This window comes from Podarcis filfolensis (genome assembly GCF_964270895.1).
Source record: "Podarcis filfolensis genome assembly, chromosome: 6".
NCBI classification, from domain to species: domain Eukaryota; kingdom Metazoa; phylum Chordata; class Lepidosauria; order Squamata; family Lacertidae; genus Podarcis; species Podarcis filfolensis.
Genome location: NC_139609.1, coordinates 37,657,902 through 37,677,929, shown reverse-complemented (window position 1 = coordinate 37,677,929; position 20,028 = coordinate 37,657,902). Strand labels below are relative to the sequence as shown.

Genomic DNA, 20,028 nt, shown 5'->3' with positions numbered 1-20,028 from the left:
ATTAGTACCCACGTGATAGAAAGCAAGGCTTCCAACATACCACCCTCGAAGTACAGTGGTACCTCGGGTTACATACGCTTCAGGTTACAGACTCTGCTAACCCAGAAATAGTACCTCGGGTTAAGAACTTTGCTTCAGGATGAGAACAGAAATCGTGCTCTGGTGGCGCGGCAGCAGCGGGAGGTCCCATTAGCTAAAGTGGTGCTTCAGGTTAAGAACAGTTTCAGGTTAAGAACGGACCTCCGGAACAAATTAAGTACTTAACCCAAGGTACCACTGTACTGTATACCTGGTAGAGATCATCCTTCATAATCCCAGTTTTTTCTTCTCCACAAGCTTTCCTTCATTCTCCTAGCTGGTTACTCAAGAACCTCCTTTGAACAGCTGTCACTGTCTGTCCATCTGGAGCAACTCACTGCATACTACATATGTCAAGTCATGGATTGCGTCACTCCAATCACCTTTTTTAAAAAATTGCTGTCCATCAAAGGAAACAATTTAGGAAAGTGCGTGGAAAATTGAGCCAAGTTTCCTCAAGACTCCATTGCTAAAAATTATCTATCTTGAGGGCAATTGCATTGCTTTATTTGAACTCTCTTGTATATATTCACTATGAAGTGCTAACTCGTATCTGAATAACATGCCATTCTTATTTCTGTGTTAACATCGTCCTTTAGTGTTAAAAAAGTAATAATCGCCATCCATCGAGAGGATTCCAGAATGTCACAAAACATACAAATAAAACATAAAATAAAATACATAGAACATACAACAAAAGTACAAGGAAGATTGAAAAGCCTAGAACTAAAGGGAAGACACATGCAGATGTTGCTCTGATGCAATAAAGCTGAGTAAGAATCTGGTCATTTTATATATATATATATATATATATATATATATATATATAAAATAAAAAGTAGATTACATTTGCAGTTTATTCCTTGTGACTTTCCAGGCGTTCTCAGAATTCTGAAGCTTTTGCTACCTGTAACATTTGTTTTTAAGCAGTGTTCACAGGGGTGGGTGGGTTTGAAAGCCAGCGCCTCACTCTTCAAATTAGCTGTGCACCCAGAAGCATTAACAAACTTAAATAAGTCATTTTCATACAAGCTGGAGATTGACAATTTCTAAGAATTCAATCAATTTCTGAAGCACTGAGCTTCTGCAGAAGAAGCTTATTCTATTAGTCACTATTTAGCCCTGGAGTACAGCCAGCACTTCCAGCAGCTACAGAAAGAAGAAGCTGGAACTATTTATGGCTACAGAATGAAAGCAGCATAACTTGGCTCACACAGACTCGTCCATAACCTACCTAAGGAACTGCCCCTGCACTCCTTTACCAAAAGTGGAGCCCAGTGCTTTGTGACACACTGTGCTGCCTGTGCTATTTTCAAGCAGGGAGCCAACAGCTGTTGTCAGACTCCTTATTAAAGCAGCACCAAGCAGGAAGCAGCCAATGCAACAAACTGATCCTGGAGACCCAGGGCCTCTCCAAACAGGAGTTTTATTGCACGTGAATTTGGCAACATATTCTTGGCACAATAGTAGTGAATTTGTTATTTTATTTTACTTATTTACTGCGTTATTGCAGTAAAACCTCAAAACGGTCTACAAAAAGACCGAAAAAATAAAACCATCCATTTAAAAAGCTAAAAACTATTTTAAACCTTTGGCTTTTTTTAAAAAAAGGAAAAAAATAAGCTAAAAACCAAATTAAAATACCTGCCGACATTTGATATGTCTGAATAGGTTTGCCTAAACAAAAATGATTTTAAAAAGGTAAAGGAACCCCTGACCATTAGGTCCAGTCGTGACCAACTCTGGGGTTGCAGCACTCATCTCGCTTTATTGGCTGAGGGAGCCGGCGTACAGCTTTTGGGTAATGTGGCCAGCATGACTAAGCCGCTTCTGAAGAACCAGAGCAGCGCACGGAAACGCCGTTTACCTTCCTGCCGGAGTAGTAGCTATTTATCTACTTGTACTTTGACATGCTTTCGAACTGCTAGGTTGGCAGGAGCTGGGACCGAGTAATGGGAGCTCACCCCGTCACAGGTATTCGAACCGCCAACCTTCTGATCAGCAAGTCCATTTTAGCAGGAGGCAAAAAGAGTACAGGGAAGGTGCCTGCCTGATGCCCACAGGCAGGGAGTCCCAAAGTTCAGATGCTACCACACAGAAAGACCAATTTCTTACCAATGTGAAATGATTATTATTATGATGCGGCAACCGGGGGAAAATGGCAGTTCTGCCAACCAAATCAGTCACGTGGTCATATATGAGGTAACGCAATCTAGCAAGTACACTAGTTCCAAGCTGTTAAGGGCTTTCATCTACTAATAGTAGCTATGGGAGGAAATTAGAATCCCTGTGACTCATGTGTGGGGTAAATAATAAAATAATCAGCTGGGTACCTGGATTCAAAATGCAGGGCTAAATTCACTCTCCAGTAGGAGACAGTCCTAAGTAGCAGAGTTTAAACTCACAAAAGTCAAGCATCAGTAAAGTAGTAGGAATATAAGTTGTTAGATGCTTTAATCCTGTTTGGTCCACTTGCAAACGGCGCTCCTCTCTTTCTATCTCTCTTGCAGTGAACAGACCACACACTGTTAAGTAAGTTTAAAAAGCTGTACTTACAAAACATTCCAAGGGTCAGATTCATGTATTTAGCCAAGCAGCAACAAGGAGATCACAGTCAGAATATTCTTGGGTAGAAAATTCAAAAGAATACTAGCAAGTGCAAGTAGATAAACTGGTACCACTGTGGCGGGAAGATAAACAGCATTCCCGTGCACACTGGCTTCTGTCTCAGTGTTCCACTGTGCCAGATGTGGTTTAGCCATGCTGGCCACATGACCTGGAAAACTGTCTGTGGCTTCCTCCGCCTGCCTGAAGCAAAATGAGAGCCACACCCCATAGCCTTTGACTGGACTTAACTGTCCAGGGGTCCTTTACCTTTTACCTTTATAACTTCAAACATGTGCTCTAAGTTTGGGGCTTGCTTAGGCATGTCTTCCTTGGTCAACACAGAGAAGGAACAGGAAAAGTACTTCTGCAAGTAGTAGGTAAAACCCCTACAAAGCAAACTGTAGCACCACTTTCAGCAAAATTCAATGGTTATTTCTTCCACTTCCAACATACACTTCTCTTCCTCTTAGCATTACCAAGCAAAGGCTTTGCTGAAACATATTCAGCTTCTATACGCATATGTAAGTTATACAAAGTCACAACAATGCAGCAGGTCTCTAGCAATGCAATCTCATATACAGTATGTGAACTCAAGAGGTAAGACCCACTGAGTCCAGTAGGGCTTCTTCCTGGTAAGTGAATATAAAATGAAAGTTTAATTGACTTTACTCCTTTCTCTTAAAAGAACCCGTAGAGCAGGTCATGTTACTTACTCCTCTATTAGAGGGACAAGCAAAATGACTTAAGTAAATGAAAGATATGAGCAGCCAGAGACACTCCCCATTACCTTTTCAGCTGTGTCTGAAACATCATCACCTGCTTCTTCCATTAAGTGCTTTAGCAGAACTCCCTCATACATTCTCATGCTTTAAAGTGGGCATGCTCAGTTCCACCAAAATTTTTACCGCTGCAGGAAGTTCAGCTGAGAATCCTAATCCTAAACAGACTGACAGCTGGATCCCAAATCTCACCAAATTAAACAGGATTTTGGGTTTCTATTGTGGTCAGGACTAAGGATGCTCAGATTGTTCCTTTTCAGTTTCTATTTTTTTTCCAATCAGAAGTTCAGTTCCCCACATTGCCACATGGGTCTCCATATCAGCAATTTGCTGCAATGTTTTCCCTGATATACACACACTCCTTTCTGAAAGTGATTTCCCCATATATAATGCGTTTTTGTATGTTATTTTCACTAACACAATTTATCCAAGTATATGCTTTTTTTGCACACATTTATTGGTTGGAGAATCGCACTGTGAAATTCACATGACTCTGAATTTTGAAAGGCAGCTGTCTTTTGGCTCCAGTTTTACACAGTGTGAATTAGGTAGGTTCGCCTTTAAATGTGAACTGAATCAAACTTATCCCCCATCTCAACTGAAATTCCACCTATTTAAACATATATTATTGCACGCCATCCCAATCTCCAAGCAGCAGAAGATCCCAGGGGTTCCAGGTGCTTACTCAGGGTTCATGTTTCCTTTGGAATGAGGGACAGCAGAGACTGTGGTGTCTTTAGGATATATGGTTTATTTACACACACACACACACACACACACACACACAACCTGAGCCTACAATGGAGGGGTTCACAGATTAACACCCCAAGAGGGTCTCACATCTTCCATTTCCACAGTCTTTGATTCTAGCAAAAATCAGGCATTGTTCTGTTTCCTGTCTGCCCAGCCTATCTACCCAGCCATTTCTTATCTGGCACAGAGGCACTTCCTTTGTTGCCTTAATGGCCTATACTTATAGGACCGTTATCTCACCAGGAAGCTAGCCTGGCTATTCCAGGAGTTGAATCTGTGTTGGATCCAGGAATTAGAAGCGGGCTCAGGCACATAGCCTACCCCCGCTCCAAACTTTTAACCATATGTTTAGACTGCTTTTAGGATATGGTTGCAATTTTTCCCTAGCAGGATTCTGTGCCCTGAGTACCACTGTGACAGGCAGAAATCCATCAGATGCAGCGTTTCATATTATTTCATCTGCATATCAAGATACGCCTATGAGCTTTTCTATTTCCATGTAATGGCAGGGGCTCCTCATTTGCTGCTTGGCAGCAAACATAATGTATAAATTGTCCCTGGACAACTACGTAAAAAACAAAACAAAACTATATTCACTGTTTTGCTGTAACTTAACAAATGAACACTATTTGTATGCTTTTTTAATTTATAGCTGCTTCTACATGATGCCAGTAGGAAGCATATACAGTGGTACCTCGGGTTGCATACGCTTCAGGTTACAGACTCCGCTAACCCAGAAATAGTGCTTCAGGTTAAGAACTTTGCTTCAGGATGAGAACAGAAATCGTGCTCCAGCAGCGCGGCAGCAGCAGGAGGCCCCATTAGCTAAAGTGGTGGTTCAGGTTAAGAACAGTTTCAGGTTAAGTACGGACCTCCGGAACAAATTAAGTACTTAACCCGAGGTACCACTGTATTTTCTTCAGTAAAACATCATAGACTTTGATAGACTGTGCAGCATCATTATTTTACTGAATGATGCATGTCCTTCTGCAAAAATATCATTTGACACTAGCTCAGAGTTCTCCAGCAAACTGTAACAACAGTTCATGCTACTTTGCCTCCTTTCTCAAAGAATGTGTGCTTCAAAAAAGGAATGATCTAGTTACTTTTCACTGACATTCTTCCTTTTTCCCCTGCTCTGCCCATTCATGCAAAAGTGCTAATTTATACAAATGTAACTAGGTACAACCTGCATATTTCTTAGGGACAGCCCCTTGTTACAGTCTTCAAATGTTGCAATCTTGAAACAGATTAACCTTTTGCCCTTGTATATAAGCATAAGACATGCTTATGTTTGCTGTCTCTCTTTTTATAATATACATGGTTTTTCCTTTCAGATAACTTAAGCTATCAATTATATCTGGCTTATTACCTTAGAACTTTTCAGTTAGAATGTTAAGGGAACATGAGATCTTTCTAGTAAGCTGCTCCAGAACTTATTGAAAACACATCACTACGTAAAGTGATTTAACATTTAGTTTCCAATAATCTTGGGAGTGGAATTTTAAAAAGAGAATGATGATTTGCAGTATTTTGGGGTGGGATTCAATTACATGCATACATATTATTTATAAATAATACAATTATTATTATTATTATTATTATTATTATTATTATTATTATTCACAGTGGTGCCTTCCCTGTGGAACGCCCTCCCATCAGATGTCAAGGAGGTAAATAACACTACAACTTTTAGAAGACATCTGAAGGCAGCCCTGGAACAGGAGATTTTATTATGTTTTTCTATGTGTTCAAAGCAGCCCAGAGTGGCAGGGTATAAATAATAAAATTATTATTTTTTATTATATTATTATTATTATACCAGCAAATTCAAGTTGTGCTGTTGCACAACAAACTCTCCCCTCCCCAAAAAAGAGGAAACCCCCCCCCAGGAAATTGTGGTAAGGAAAGTGACTAGGAAATGCACTGGGAAGAGTTTTGTGACAATTGCTTGATGCAATGTTATATAACCTCCCTATAAACAAATTCAGAATGAATGAACAATAAATAGCTGATGTCAGCCTCCTTCAGACTTTTTTTTTTAAGCAATAATGGCGCATTAGTGGAGGACATACCTATTGGACCATCCACAAACCATTCTACTTTGTTTCCCCAATGTTACTGCATTATTGCTGTTTGAACTCTTGTGCTGTAGCAGAAGAAAAGTGGAACATTTGTGATGTGAACAGTTACAGGATTTTAGCAGGGAAATATTGTAAACGAAGCAGTCTGACTGCCACATATTATTTGGAGGTGCAAATGGTATTGAAAGCACAATTGTGGGGGTTATGGGCTTGGTTTTGTTTCGATTATGCATGTTGTGTTTTTATATTTTGATTTTATCTTGTGAACCGCCTTGAGACCTGTGGGTATGGGGTGGCATACCAATTTAATTTATTATTATTATTATTATTGCTTAGCTGCTCCAATAGCATATGAGCACAAATTATTATGAATGCTCAGTATCATCAAAGTTGTATGGAGGCGTTTATTGTCTAACATTGCTGCAAGCAAATTGGGATGGATGCTCAACAAACAGGTCACCTCGAAGCAACCCTACAGATTCTCGGCACTCTTCAAAAGGATTCCCTGGGGGCCATGAAGGTGATGGCTATGATCCAGCAAAGTGCCTTACATATGTGCAAATAATTATTTGCAGGCATTGGGGTTTATCTGGTGCTTTCTTCTTTTGCAGCTCTCCCTTCTTCAACCACAATCTACATTTTAAGCTTAGACTTGCAGAAAAACAATATTCTAATAAGCCTTGTCACATGCCATTGGATTGCAGCCAGCATCTCTTATTACGTCTAGTTCTGCAGAACCTGCAAACTTTATCAGCCATATGCCGATTACTTGTCAGGTTTGTGAGCAAAAGTAAAAAATAAAAGGGCATTATGGGCTTACAGTCTTCTTTCATAATTCAAAATACCCTCTAAGCATTTTCTAGGTAAAATTGAACTTTGAAAAAGTTCTCCAGATAGAATAGGTATGGGGAAAGGTGGTGTTGCTGCTTATAGCAAGAGACGTCACAGCTACTAGCCAATAGGTGATGGTAACACTCTAAAGATTTGACTCTCTATGCACTCTGTGTGGGGCTGCCCTTGGGTCTGGTTTGGAAGCTCCAGCTGGTGCAAAGTTATACAGCCAGGTTGCTGATGGGAGCTTCAGATCGATAACACGTGACACCATTGTTATAATAGCTGCACTAGTTGACCATCTACTACTGAGCCAGGTTCAAAGTTAGTTTAGGAACCCCTGGACAATTTGGGCCCAGAGTACCTAAGGGACTGCCTAAAATGCTTCCTCACTCTCAGTCACTGAGATCATTTGTAGCAGTGCAATTGGTTGCCCCTTGTGTTGGCAAAGGCTTGCTTGACACCAACTCGAAGTAGAGCTTTTAGTGTCACTGGCCCAGTCCTGTGGAACACCTTGCCAACAAGAGATCCAGTGGGCGCCTTCTGCATCTGAAGCATCTTACCGCAGAGACAGCTCATTTCCATCGTGCCATCCCTAGCACATTGCTGAGAGGTGTTCTTGTGAAAATTGCTCTTCCACACCATGAGCAGCTACACATGGAGAGCTCAGCTGGTTAGAGCCTGGTGCTGATAACACCAAGGTCGCAGGTTCGATCCCTGTGTGGGACAGCTGCAAATTCCTGCATGGCAGGGGGTTGGACTAGATGATCCTCAACTCTACAATTCTGATTGACTCACCATGCTGAGGCCACCATGCAGCTATTGGTGGGAACTGGGTCTAAGAAGCCATTGCTCTTGGCCCTTGAAGTTACCACAGACAGCACACCCCGTGTACGTTCTTTGGAGCACCTCCGTGCTGCTGCAGCTACACTTTGGGGTCACACCCATTCTTCCCAAACCTGTCTCTCTCACCACACCCAAGTATTTAATTGCCCAAAGCTGGCTTTTTTCTGCTGAGCACTACTCACACTGCTCCTCTCCCTTCAACTCAGATACTCTCCACAAGGGCATGCCACAACTAATAAGCTTCACTCTTATCCTCATATGCAGTTTAACTGTGACTCACTTTAGAGTGGGCCGCACAGCTTTCCTTCTAAGCCTCCACACAATGTATTCATGCTAAAATTCTGGCTGCGGCATTTGTTTTCTTATTGTCAAAGGCATGGGCGTTTTAACAGAGAGGAGAGGACATTGTTGGGTTTTCAAATGTGCTGTGTGGAAACTGAAAGCAGCAGTCAGGGCAAGGAAGGCTCTGTTGTAGACCCCCAATGTTGAAATCCTATGAATGTTTACGCAGAAGTAAGCACCACTCCCAAATATGTGTGTATATAATTGCACCCTAAATGCTGTTGCTTCCAACACCTTTGCCAGGAACAACAGTGTTTCTTTTACTTTGTTTGAGTTCTACCCCACCCTATTTTAGAGACTAACAGTGCAAACCATGTATAGTCAACAATAAGTCCTATTGGGGCTTACTCCCAGGTAAGTAGGGTTAGGATTACAAAATGAGGGATTGGGGGTTTGGTGACACAAATCGTTGCATTCAGGTGCTATACCATTGCTTGTCCATACTGGAGTTTACTGTGTGTTGGCAGCAATTTGAGTTCCCATTTAATTTGGACAGCCCACATGATGTTGTGCTCGAACGACACCTGTCTTGATGTAGACCAATACATCTACTCTCCTGGAATAATTATTTCCTTCTGACTTTAGTGTGCTGCATACACACACACATATAGCAAGAGCAATTTTAATGGACATAAAGCAGCATTTGTTTATTATCATACCTCCCCCTTCTCCAAGAAGCTCAAGGTGGCATCCGTTGTTCTCCCTCTCTCCATTTTGTCCTCACAACAACCCTGTGAGGTAGGTTACTGAGAGACAGGGACTGGCCCAAGGTCACCCAGTGAGCTTCAGGGCTGAGTGGGGATTGAACTCTGGTCTCCCAGGTCCTAGTCTGACACTTTAACCACTACACCACACTGGCTCTTTCCAAGTGGAACTAGGGTGGTCAGATACAAAAGAGGCCATAGCTGCTGCACTTTAAATTCGCTCTTCTAAACCATGACTGAAGATGAAGGAACCCTGGCCTCTTTTGTATCTGTCCATTCAGTGAGAATCTGAAACCGAAATTGAACTATAAACAATGATGTTACATTCCGAGTCTGGTTGAAGAAGAATGTCCTGTGGTATCAAAACTAGCTAAATCATTGCAGCATGAACTTTTGCAGATAAGAGCCTGTATTACCAGATGGGGACAGTGCAGTTGATAGTTCTTTAAAGTATAGGAAGATTTCAACCATTACTGTACTACCTGAATTACAACCCGTGTGGATTTGCAGGAGAGATCAAATTACCCCACCTTCTAAAACCAAGGAAACAAAATAATCTCAGCAAGGTATAGAGGGAAATCCAGATTTTAATGGAGAGTGGGGAGTCGTTTGCCACGTGGCTAACTGAGCCCCCAAAGTATACGAAACTAGAGAACTTCTGCCAGAAAAGAAAATGATTCCATACATGATTAGACACAAATGATGCTGTTGAGTCACAGGCCAGACTTGCTGCGTTTGGCTGAACAGCAAATTACATGCTTTCCTTCCCAGCTAAAAACACCTGTCCAACTAGATCACCAGGTTACTTCTGCAGGAAGAAAACAAACAAACCAAAAAATGATTCCCTTGGAGCCATCCTTGTGGCACCACGGCAATGTACTATAAGAGAAAATGGTGGCCACATCCTGTGCTTTGCCATCTGCATTGTACATGATTTAAGAGAAAACTCTCCATTTGATTTCTTGGTCACACCCAAAACCTATTTTGGAGGGCGGACTTTCTTTCTCCAATCTCGCTCCACAATGCCCCACACATGCTCAGGGGCAGCAGACCAACTGAAGATCAGTTGCTGGAGAGGAATAGCAGGAAAGGGCTATTGTCTTAAGGCAGGGAGCATCTTAATTTGCCCAGAGATTTGTGTAGTAGCTGGATGTGGTGTGTGTGTGTGTGTGTGTGTGTGTGTGTGTGTGTGTGTGTATAAAAAGGAGATTAGGGTCCCATACATGCACCATCACAAAAAGGACAAGACACAGACCTGCATGCAATTGCACAAGCTTATTTATACGCATGGATACAAATTTAGAAATACAGTCATACCTCGGAAGTCATACCTCGGAATCTGTCCCAGAAGGCTGTTCAACTTCCAAAATGTTCGGAAACGAAGGCACAGCTTCCAATTCGCTGCAAGAAGCTCCTGCAGCCAATTGGAAGTCGCATTGGACGTTCAGGTTCCAAATAACATTCACAAACAGAATACTCACTTCCGGGTTTGCGGCATTCGGGAGCCAAAACGTTCGACTCACAAGGCATTTGGGATCCAAGGTACGACTGCAATTGCTATCATTTGCATAGAAATACATCTCGCCCTATTGGGGAAGACAGTGACCTGTGTGCTTGCTCTGTCTACTGTCCAAATGCTGGCTGCTGACACGTAGGTTCCAGACCCCATTTCCCCTTCTGAGAGTCCTTTTCTTTAATCTGATCTTGGGACTGGAACTGGAAAGGCCTTCCAGCAGAGGACACCTTCAAAGAGAGGTGTTTCCTCTGACAGCCCTTCAAAAAGTGGATTATTATTCTCCGTAAAGTATGAAACATGACCACCCTAAAGGAGATGGAGGTAGGTGTGTGTGCGCAGGAAAGAGACAAAGTACCTTGCAGGGTCCCTGCCTTCAGGCCCTCCTAGCAGCCTCCTTCTGTGAAACATCTGGCCAACCATTGTGGGAAGCTGAATGCTGGATGAGGGGGGCTTTAGGACTGATCCCAACAGGCCTCTTAGTAGGACTTCCAATTCTAGAACGTAAAGCAGTACAATGGAGTATGCAATAGAGTATATAAGTACATAAGTGATACAATTAATAATACATGTAAAAATTATTAACGAGACTATATTGTACTGGATTTTATTGGTTAATTTATCTCTTTCTTTCCTTTCAAATTATTCACATTCCTTTCCTTTGACATTTATTTTTCCACTGAAAACTTTTGAGATATGCTTCTCGTCTTTATTATTTGCTTTGGGGGAAAGAACAAAACAATGCAACGCTCATGAAAAGAGGCAGTGACTCTCATAAGGCAGGCTATTGAAACAGGGGGATTCAAACACTTGATTATACCTATAGAAGAATGGTGCTGCCATTTAGCCCCCTAGGGACTTTTGCATTTAGAGTAAAAATGTTGAATGCTCTGCACAGCAGACCCTTTTTCAGCTTTGCGAAGCAAGCGCTTAATATCTCTGAGTCATGGAACACTTAAAAAGGTATGAAGCAATTAGCCAAGCATTATGTTAAAAAGAAAATCAAGTCAAACCAGTAATGTTTTTGCATGGTTGCCAGGTTTTTCTTTTTCTTTATTAGCAGAGCTGGCAGCTGCCCATCTGCAGGACAGCAGCCAAATGATCTGACAAGATGGAAGGCAAAACCAGCCATGGCAGCAGAACATCATGTATGCAAAACAGAGGTTGCCACCAAATCCCTATAAAGTGTGTGCATGTGAGTGAGTGAGAGATTCAAAGTGGAACATGGGTAGATAGGCTGATAAAATACAGCAAAAAGCCTTAAGCTCACTCTGTACATGAACCCTAGAATATACAACACAGAGGGGGCCCCTTCTGAAGGTTTTTTCCTCCAGGCTACAGCAGGGAGGGAGGAGAGGGTAACTTTTTTTCCTGCCACATCTGGTGGGATTCTAGTAATTATCACATATGCACACTCACTGGATGCAAACTGAATAATAATAATAATAATAATAATAATAATAATAATAATAATACCACCAGCAAAGGAACTGGTGGAGCAACATTTTTATTTTATTTTGGGGGGTAGGTGTTGCGCACACAACGATAGTGTGTTAGTGGCAGATTTATATGTGTGGACTTGACTATCCACACATCGCTTCCTTCATTCGTTGTTCTGCAGTCCCTCCAAAATCTTGCAAAGCAAGCAACTCCTCCAAGGCTGCGCCTGACGTCTGTCATTGGACTGAGACATTGCACATGCATCTGACATCTCCACCCTGGAGCAGCCCCCGCCCTGCCAGGCAGTATCAGCCCTGCGTGCTGCAGATAAGGCTGCAAGAGCATGGTGGGTGGATCTTATCATTTCTATAACCCTCATGATGTGCCAAGCATTTCACAGACTTTACTGTGTCGCACTCGCAACAAGCCTGTGTGACTGTTACTACCATTTTGAAAAAGGAGAGAGAGAGAGAGAAAGCAGTTTGGCCAAGGCCAGGCAGCAAAATGCTAGCTTTGAACCCGGATCCATGTCCACAAAACTCAATCTGCCAGCCCAGGCTCTCAGGCAAGGTCCAGCAACCTTTTAGCCTGGGTATGTCTCTCTCAGTTCTCAGTCCGGCTCTCACCCCTTTTATGGCCTGTGACCCACTGTAATCATGTGACCATTTCTGCCCCGCCCCTTTTCTTTAAAGGGCTATATGCAGCACAATAAGCACAGGGGTCCATTAGAAGTTCAGAGGAGACAGTCAAATTACCTCAGAATCTCTCTTATTCTGAGTATGGAATAAAACATTCCCATTTCTGTTCAAAGCTTTACATTTTTCTAAGCCCTTGGCTTCACAAGTTAATTTTAGCATGTTCAGAATCCCCCACGTGTTAAGCATCCGTCCCATCCCATTGTTAAATTTTCAGTACGTCAGCTTTTTAAAGAGCTACTTTCAACTGCTGTCTGTAAGGTCTCATTGAAATTACAAATGCATTTTTTAAATTTGCTTCTGTTATTTGCTTGATTATGCTTCAGACTCTGTTCCAGAATGTGTGTGTGTGTGTGTGTGTGTGTGTCCTATAGCCTAATTCTTTCCATCTTCTAATTTTTATACTTCTGCAGATCTAAGATGCTCTCTTTTCTCTTCAAGATTGCCAGATGTATTTATAATAGTGGTTACTTCAGAGGATAGCAGAACTATTCACATTTTTCTAGAAAAAGAGGTGTGTTCACCATGAACACCTCCCTCGTTCTCTTATACAGTATTGGCAATGGCGCCCACCTGATAGGTGCTGGAACTGGGTTCCGGTGAGTTCCGGCTGAAAAAAGCCCGGCACATGACCAAGTTTGACATCATTCTCATCAGCTTGGGATGGTGAGGAGGAGGAAATAAGTAGGTATGTAGATTAGAGGCTTTATGGTGGAGTGAGAAGTAGGACACATTGTGCCAGACATTGGAATGGCTCCTTTGAAATTTGACCAGAACATTGCATTCTACTGATTTCAGGGTGGCTCAAGACCTTGGCAGTTGAGAATGCAAATTTATTTATCAAGACTTGGTGGGTAGCCACTGGCTAGTAAAGGCTGAAAATATGGTGCTCTGGCTAAGTCATTCGGTTATCTGGGGCATGATAATAGGGGGCTAGAAAAGAAGATGGAACTTAAAAGTCATCAACTGTAGACATGTTTACAGAATTAACCACTATTATAAATATATGGACCCATTAAAAAGTTGAATAGCAGCCACTTCCCTCCTAAATACCCCACCTGAAACAAATCCCTATAGAATTTATGGTGGGCATACCTGAAAGTAATTAGGCACTAGGCTCAGATTGTACAATATATAAAGTATAAACTCTGCATACATCACATGTATAATAGAGTACATGTGAATACTTTGATTGCAGTTACAGTCTTACAAGGAGAACAAATCCCAATAATACAAAGGGGCTGGTCTTCTATCAACAGCAGCAAAATTTCAATTACACGATTGCTGGAAATGCAGCCAAACACTTTCCATGGAGGAATGGTTTGATGAAGTATTGAAAATACTTGATACAAGAGAATTCTTGAAAAGTGTTTCCCATCCCTAACACATATGGACAACAAGAAGAAGAAAAAAATCAGAGATGTTAAGTCCCATCCTTATTCTGTAACACGAGTACCAAAGTTTCAGAATGATTTGGGGGACAGACTGAGAGACTGGTGTTCTGATATGCTGAACCCTGAGAGTTAATTCTTCCAAGATGGCTCACATAAATAATTATATAAGATAAATATGAGAACTTGGGGAAAACCCTGCTAGAGCCCATCTAGTCCAGCATTCTGTTCTCACAATGGCCAATCAGATGCCTATGGGAAGCCTGAAAGCAGGACATGAGCACAACAGCACTCTCCCCTCTTTTGTCATAAAACTTATGCAATGCCAGCCCAAGGTATTTTGCTGCCTGAAGTGGAATCTGAGCACTCCCCCAGAACCAACACTTCACAAAGTTCCCCTGCACTGTTCAGATTTCAATTCCTCCTGCCTTCATCTACAGCTATTCCAGTGTGCCTCCTCCCACCATTACCACCTGAAGCAGGTTGTTTCCTCTTGTCAATGTGGCAAGGCTGCCTTGATTAAAGTGAAATTTCCCTCAGGTTTCTACTTTCTTTCTTCTGGAACTTTCTCTTTGTCTTGAAAATACAAAGCGTCACTCTAGCGACTTGAGGCTTTCCTGTCAACAACACCTGCGATGATTCAACTTCTTCCACCCATTTCGCCTCCTCTTGGGAATTTCACACCAATAAGCTTTAACTGTTAGAATTTTTCTGCAAATCATGCAGTGAAATATGAAATCTACATAGATTTGGGTGGTGCTGGTGGGGGGTGGATCTCTACACGTTAGAGGTTCATTGATAAGACTGATGATATTAGGAATATAACTATTGCAGGTGTAATTTTTCTTTGCTTTATAGCAGGGATGGGGATCCTTTGCCCCCCCCCCCCAATGTTCTGGACCTGCAACTCTTTACCAGTCTCACCCAACATGGCATGTGGTCAAGGATGATAGGCATTGTAGTGTAGTACCTCAGGTTGTCCACCCCAGCTTTAAAGAATTTAAAGAAGGCTGAGAATGATTTAATGTAGAACTATTTCTCGTTGGGTTGATAAACAGCTTTTGTCGGGATATTTTTAATGTCTGGTGTTTGTTATGTTTTTATATATATTTCATTCTGTGTATATGCTGTAAGCTGCCCAGAGTGGTTGGGGAAACCCAGCCACATGGGTGGGGTATAAATAAGACAAAGACGACGACGACGACGACGAGGAGGAGGAGGAGGAGGAGGAGGAGGAGGAGGAGGAGGAGGAGGAGGAGGAAAGATGGTGAGAGTTAGAAGATTATGGTTTTATAATTAAAGAAGGTTACAAACTAGGAGGGCCAAAAGCCCTGCATCTATGAGCTTCTTGGCTGAAACAGCATCTCTTAACCTGAAATAGTTCCGGAGACTATTTCTGATGAGAGATATGCAAAAAGTGTCATTATTTAATTTAAACACTAGGCGGCACTGGGCTTATTTGTAGCTAGATGGAGGCCCACGGATCTTATGGCTGTTCTGTTTTTGTCTAGACATTCTGACTAGTGTGCTCTCTAAGATGATGGTGATGATGATTATCATCATCATCATCATCATCATCATCACCACCATCATCATCATCATCATCACCACCACCACCACCACCACCACCACCACCACCACCACCACCGTTATAGCATTAATTTCCTCCTTTGTTTCTAAGGCGCTCAATGTAGTATACATGGTTCTCCTCTTCATTTTTTATCCTCACAACCAGGGGGGAGGGAGTCAACTGCCCCCCCATCAAGTAAATCAATAAAAATACTTAACTAACTGAGGTTCGTCCCCCCCCCCCCGTAAAGCTTGCCCCCCTAACATAAATCCTGGCTGTACCAGACAGACAACCACCATGTGATGTAGGCTAGGCTGAGTGAGAGACTGTGACTGGCCCAAGGTCACCCAGCAACCTTCATGGCTGAGTGGGGATTTGAACCCTGTGGCCTCCCAGGTTCCAGTCCAACACTCTAACCACTACACCAGGGTCCATCTGCTTCAACCTCTGAGTGCTGCAAAGCACATTGGAAGGGGGCGGTGTTCAAAGGGAGGGCTGAGATGAGCCTGTCCCCTTCAGATGCCTGCTCCTCCCAACACACACATCAGGGTATAAAGTATGAATGTGACAAAATAGGCATCTGGAAACACATTTATCATATAGGTTAAAAGGTGTATGATGAGTTGCATCTCCTTTTGGAGTGGCTGGTGGCACTGTTTTCTCCATCTCTTTGTTCAGTTTAGTTGTACCTTACAGTGCAATCCTAAATGGGGCTGGACTAGGTGCAAAGAGGTAGATCTTCTGCCATTTCTAAAGCCCTGGACCAGCTGGAACTGGAGCAGGAGTAGGTGATATTGGGAGATCTACCTTAATTTTTAACTCCAAGCAGGTTTCTTTTGCAATCTCCCCAACTGATTCCACTAGGGGATGAATCAATAATTTACCCCCGCTCTAGGTTGGTGTGGATTGATTTTGGGACCTCTTCAGGTCGTAATTCAGCAGATTCCTGTCAACCTCACCTGCCCCTGCAGAATGCACATTTCAGAGCCCCACAACATCACTTGTGGTTGATCTAGGCTGGCCATATTTCCCATGGTGTCTGTGTGCTCTGTGAGAGAAGCAGCCTCCCTGTCAACAAGACAGGGCTGCTGTTCCTAACTCTCTCCATCCAGCAGATCATTTTAATATTGCTCAACGTTTGTAACTGGATTTCTCCTATTGATGTTGCAAATCCCTTCCCTAGAATGAAGTGTCCATTAGGGACAAATCTGGGGAAAACTTAAGTAACTAGGGGTGTGTGTGCAGTAATTAGCATAATATTTCAACAGATCAATCTGGAAAGAATCAGGAACATATGTAAAAGACAAAAACTAGGGTTGGCATTAATGTTCAAGACAAGAATTATTAGTCTGTGAATGAAAAAAATAAATAGCCACAAGATGGCACTAGAGATGTAGGGGAAGCACTGCAAATGTTTTGCTTCAATAATATCACGATGGCCAGTTTTAGCTTTTCATTTGTTTGTAACATTATTTTTTTTGCAGGATTTTCATGTGTGCAGAATTCTAGAATTGGTGCACAAACAGTTTAAGTACCTAAGGTTGCCACTCTTGCAAAAAATGGAGCTGTACCACAGAGTGTTTATCTTTATGCTTTGAAAAATCACATACAATACTTATTGCTCTTAGGTTTGAGTTTCTGTTTTTTTTTTACCTTTTAGTGTTGGTTGTGTTATTTGTCCTGTGATATGCTTTTCAGAAATTGGTTGCACTTGAATTCTATTATCTAGAAGTGAAGTGTGTACGGGCAACAGCAGAGAGAGCAGAACTGTGCAGCGATTAAATTTGCAATAGTGCCAAACACTGATCCTTGGTGTTAGAACCAGAGTGTTGCAACTACACAAGAACGTCTTCCTGTCGTTTGGGAAAACGTTGAAATGTTTGTAAATCCACAACTGGTTTTCTATCCTGTAGGAAGGAAGCCCTTAAAAAACACACTGGGACTTTTTTTTTAATCAATATGCCCCCACCCCACCCCAATAATTTAGCTATCTTGTTGGCTTGTTTGAATGCCTTGCAAGTTTCTTTAGGCTGCAGTCCTATGAGTGAGCTCTGTTGACTTCTGAGTAGACATGCATACAGAGATTGTGCTGTTTGTCGCACAGGCACCAACCCTGCCCCAGCCTCAGCCCTTGCCCTTTGCACACTTGACTGACTTTTACCCAGCTGCAGAGTGCTTAGCACTTAGTAAGCTCAACTGTCTGACCAGCCAAGGGATAAAATACAAACATGTTTGCTCTGAAAACAAGAATATGCAACATCCATACCCTTACAGATTTTTTGGACAGATGACTTGTGCCATCTGCTCATCCACATCTTTATTTAAATCAGTACAAGGGTCTGTCTTTCCTATATTCCCATCCACCTCCAGGGATCACTTTATTTTTGCAATCCCTTCCACAATCTGTGACATCTTTGCAAGTCACACCTTCCTTGCAGAGGTGCCAACTTTTCAGCTGACCCCTGTAGCCCTCCCTTCAACAAATATTTTTTATCAGCAGCAGTTAGCAGGTGATGATGTTTACTTCCATGCCAGGGCAAGAGCCAGGAGAAAGGAGAAGGACAGGCCACTTTCTTCTTGATGCCATTACCTGATCTGCTGTGATGTCTCAGCAATGCCAGAGGTCCTCTGGTCCCCATTGCCTTGACTGCTCTCTTCTTATGTGTTGCTTCCACTTCAGCTCTACGAAGGCATTGTTTTTCTGCAATAATCTGAAAACCAAATCAAAACCATTGTTTCATATGACTCAACACAGAAAGAGTAGAAGGTATATTGCTTGATTTTATATTGCTCTAATGTTTCCATATGAATTGTTGCATGATTAGTTTGATTTCATGGCCCATCTGCACTGCATATTTATAGTAGCATCATACCCCTTTAAGCATGGCTTCCTGAGAGCTGTGGTTTGTTAAGGGTGATGAGAGTTTCCTTCAAAGAGCGACAGTTCTCAAGAGTTCCCTGGAAAGAGGGATTGACTGCTAAATAACTCACCAGTACTGTATCTCTGTGGGGGGAAATGGAGGTTTCCTAACATCTGTCCCCCTCCAAAAGCTCAATAACAGATTTACACTTTTGGGAATATGTTCCCTGTAGGTGGGGACTTTTGATTTCTGGCTTTCTCTTGTTCTTCCACTGCCTTTTTGAACTGTAAAATGGTGCTGCTTGGATGCTAGCCAGTTAAGATAAGCTTTGCGGGGTGGCCATCATTGTGGTTCAGTCAGTAACTCACCAATTGATTGATTAAATTCCCACTAATTGTGCATCTGCAGAAAAATCAATAATCCTCATTTAAAATGAGAAGGTTCCCCCCCTCCCTTTTGACCAAAAAAGTGGCTTTTACAGGCTTCCCCAAAGGGATCTAGGAATAAGGTGCAATTACTACCCCCCCACACAAATGTTTCATTATAGCAACCCATGTTCACACAATAATAAGCCTAAGTGATAGACTACAGCCCAGCCCAGGCTGTAAAATACAATAAATCATGAGCAAACCACATGGAAGAGGTATGTCTTTAGGGCCTTTCAAAAGACTTGAATGATGGGAGACCACTACAGATCCATCGCAGGAAGTCCCAAGGCTATGAGGCCACCACAGAAAAGGCCCTCTCCCTTTTTCCGACAGGAGACCTATCTTCATCATCAGAGCGAAGGAAGCCTGGATCCTTGATGGGCCCAGCATGCTATTGCTACGCCTCTGTGGCTCTGATAGCAAGGTAGTTGAGTTCATGCCTGAGGATCCTTTCACCTTGCCCAAACCTGCTTGTCCCCACATGGAGCAGCTTTACCCTGCTGGACCACGGCCTAAACTCCTGTGTTTCCTACTGGGCCAGGGGTCGAGGCCATGAAGAGCTGGGAATTTGTCCGGCTGGCTTGGGGAGGGGAAGCCACAATTAACCGGGGTGGAGGAATGTTTCATTTGACTGAGAGAATTTTAGTAGATTGACTTGCAGCCCTATAACTATTTATTGATCACACTCGAGCCTATTCTTGCTTTAGAAATTTGAATGGCTTCCTAGCAAATCTCCCACCCATTAGCTGGATCCAGTCCAGACCTCCTTAGCTTCACCACACTACTATAGGATTGGTGTTCCCAGACCAGGCACTTGGCTCAAATCCCGGCAAAACATCTGCTGCCATAGGTAATCTGACCCCAAAGATCAGACATTTTTGACGCTGTATTAAGTAGCAGTGATAAGAGGAAGGCAGCAGCCAAGGCCGGGGAGGGGGGCCTGAGGAGCGCTGGTGCTATTCACTAGAATTGCCAACTTTAGAGCTCTTGTGCTTTTCAGAGCAGGCAAAAATTCAACAGGTGTAGCAGGCTTTCACAGTAGGCAGAGGAAGCAACAAGGGCAACATTTCTGGCTGTTGTGAAGCTGCAAACCTTGAGTATATGGG

At 42.6% G+C, this 20,028-nt stretch overlaps 1 long non-coding RNA gene across 3 annotated transcripts in view; it reads right to left on the bottom strand.

Annotated features, from left to right (window-relative positions):
• Positions 1 to 10,809: 10,809 nt before the first annotated feature.
• Positions 10,810 to 20,028, bottom strand: part of LOC310765763 — a 37,499-nt gene continuing 28,280 nt past the window's right edge. For all 3 annotated transcript variants that reach the window (XR_014549781.1, XR_014549782.1, XR_014549783.1), the window contains exons 5-6: positions 18,224 to 18,344; positions 10,810 to 11,034 (exon numbers count right to left, since the gene is read on the bottom strand). This is a non-coding gene — a long non-coding RNA (uncharacterized lncRNA). The remainder of the gene's footprint in view (positions 11,035 to 18,223; positions 18,345 to 20,028) is intronic.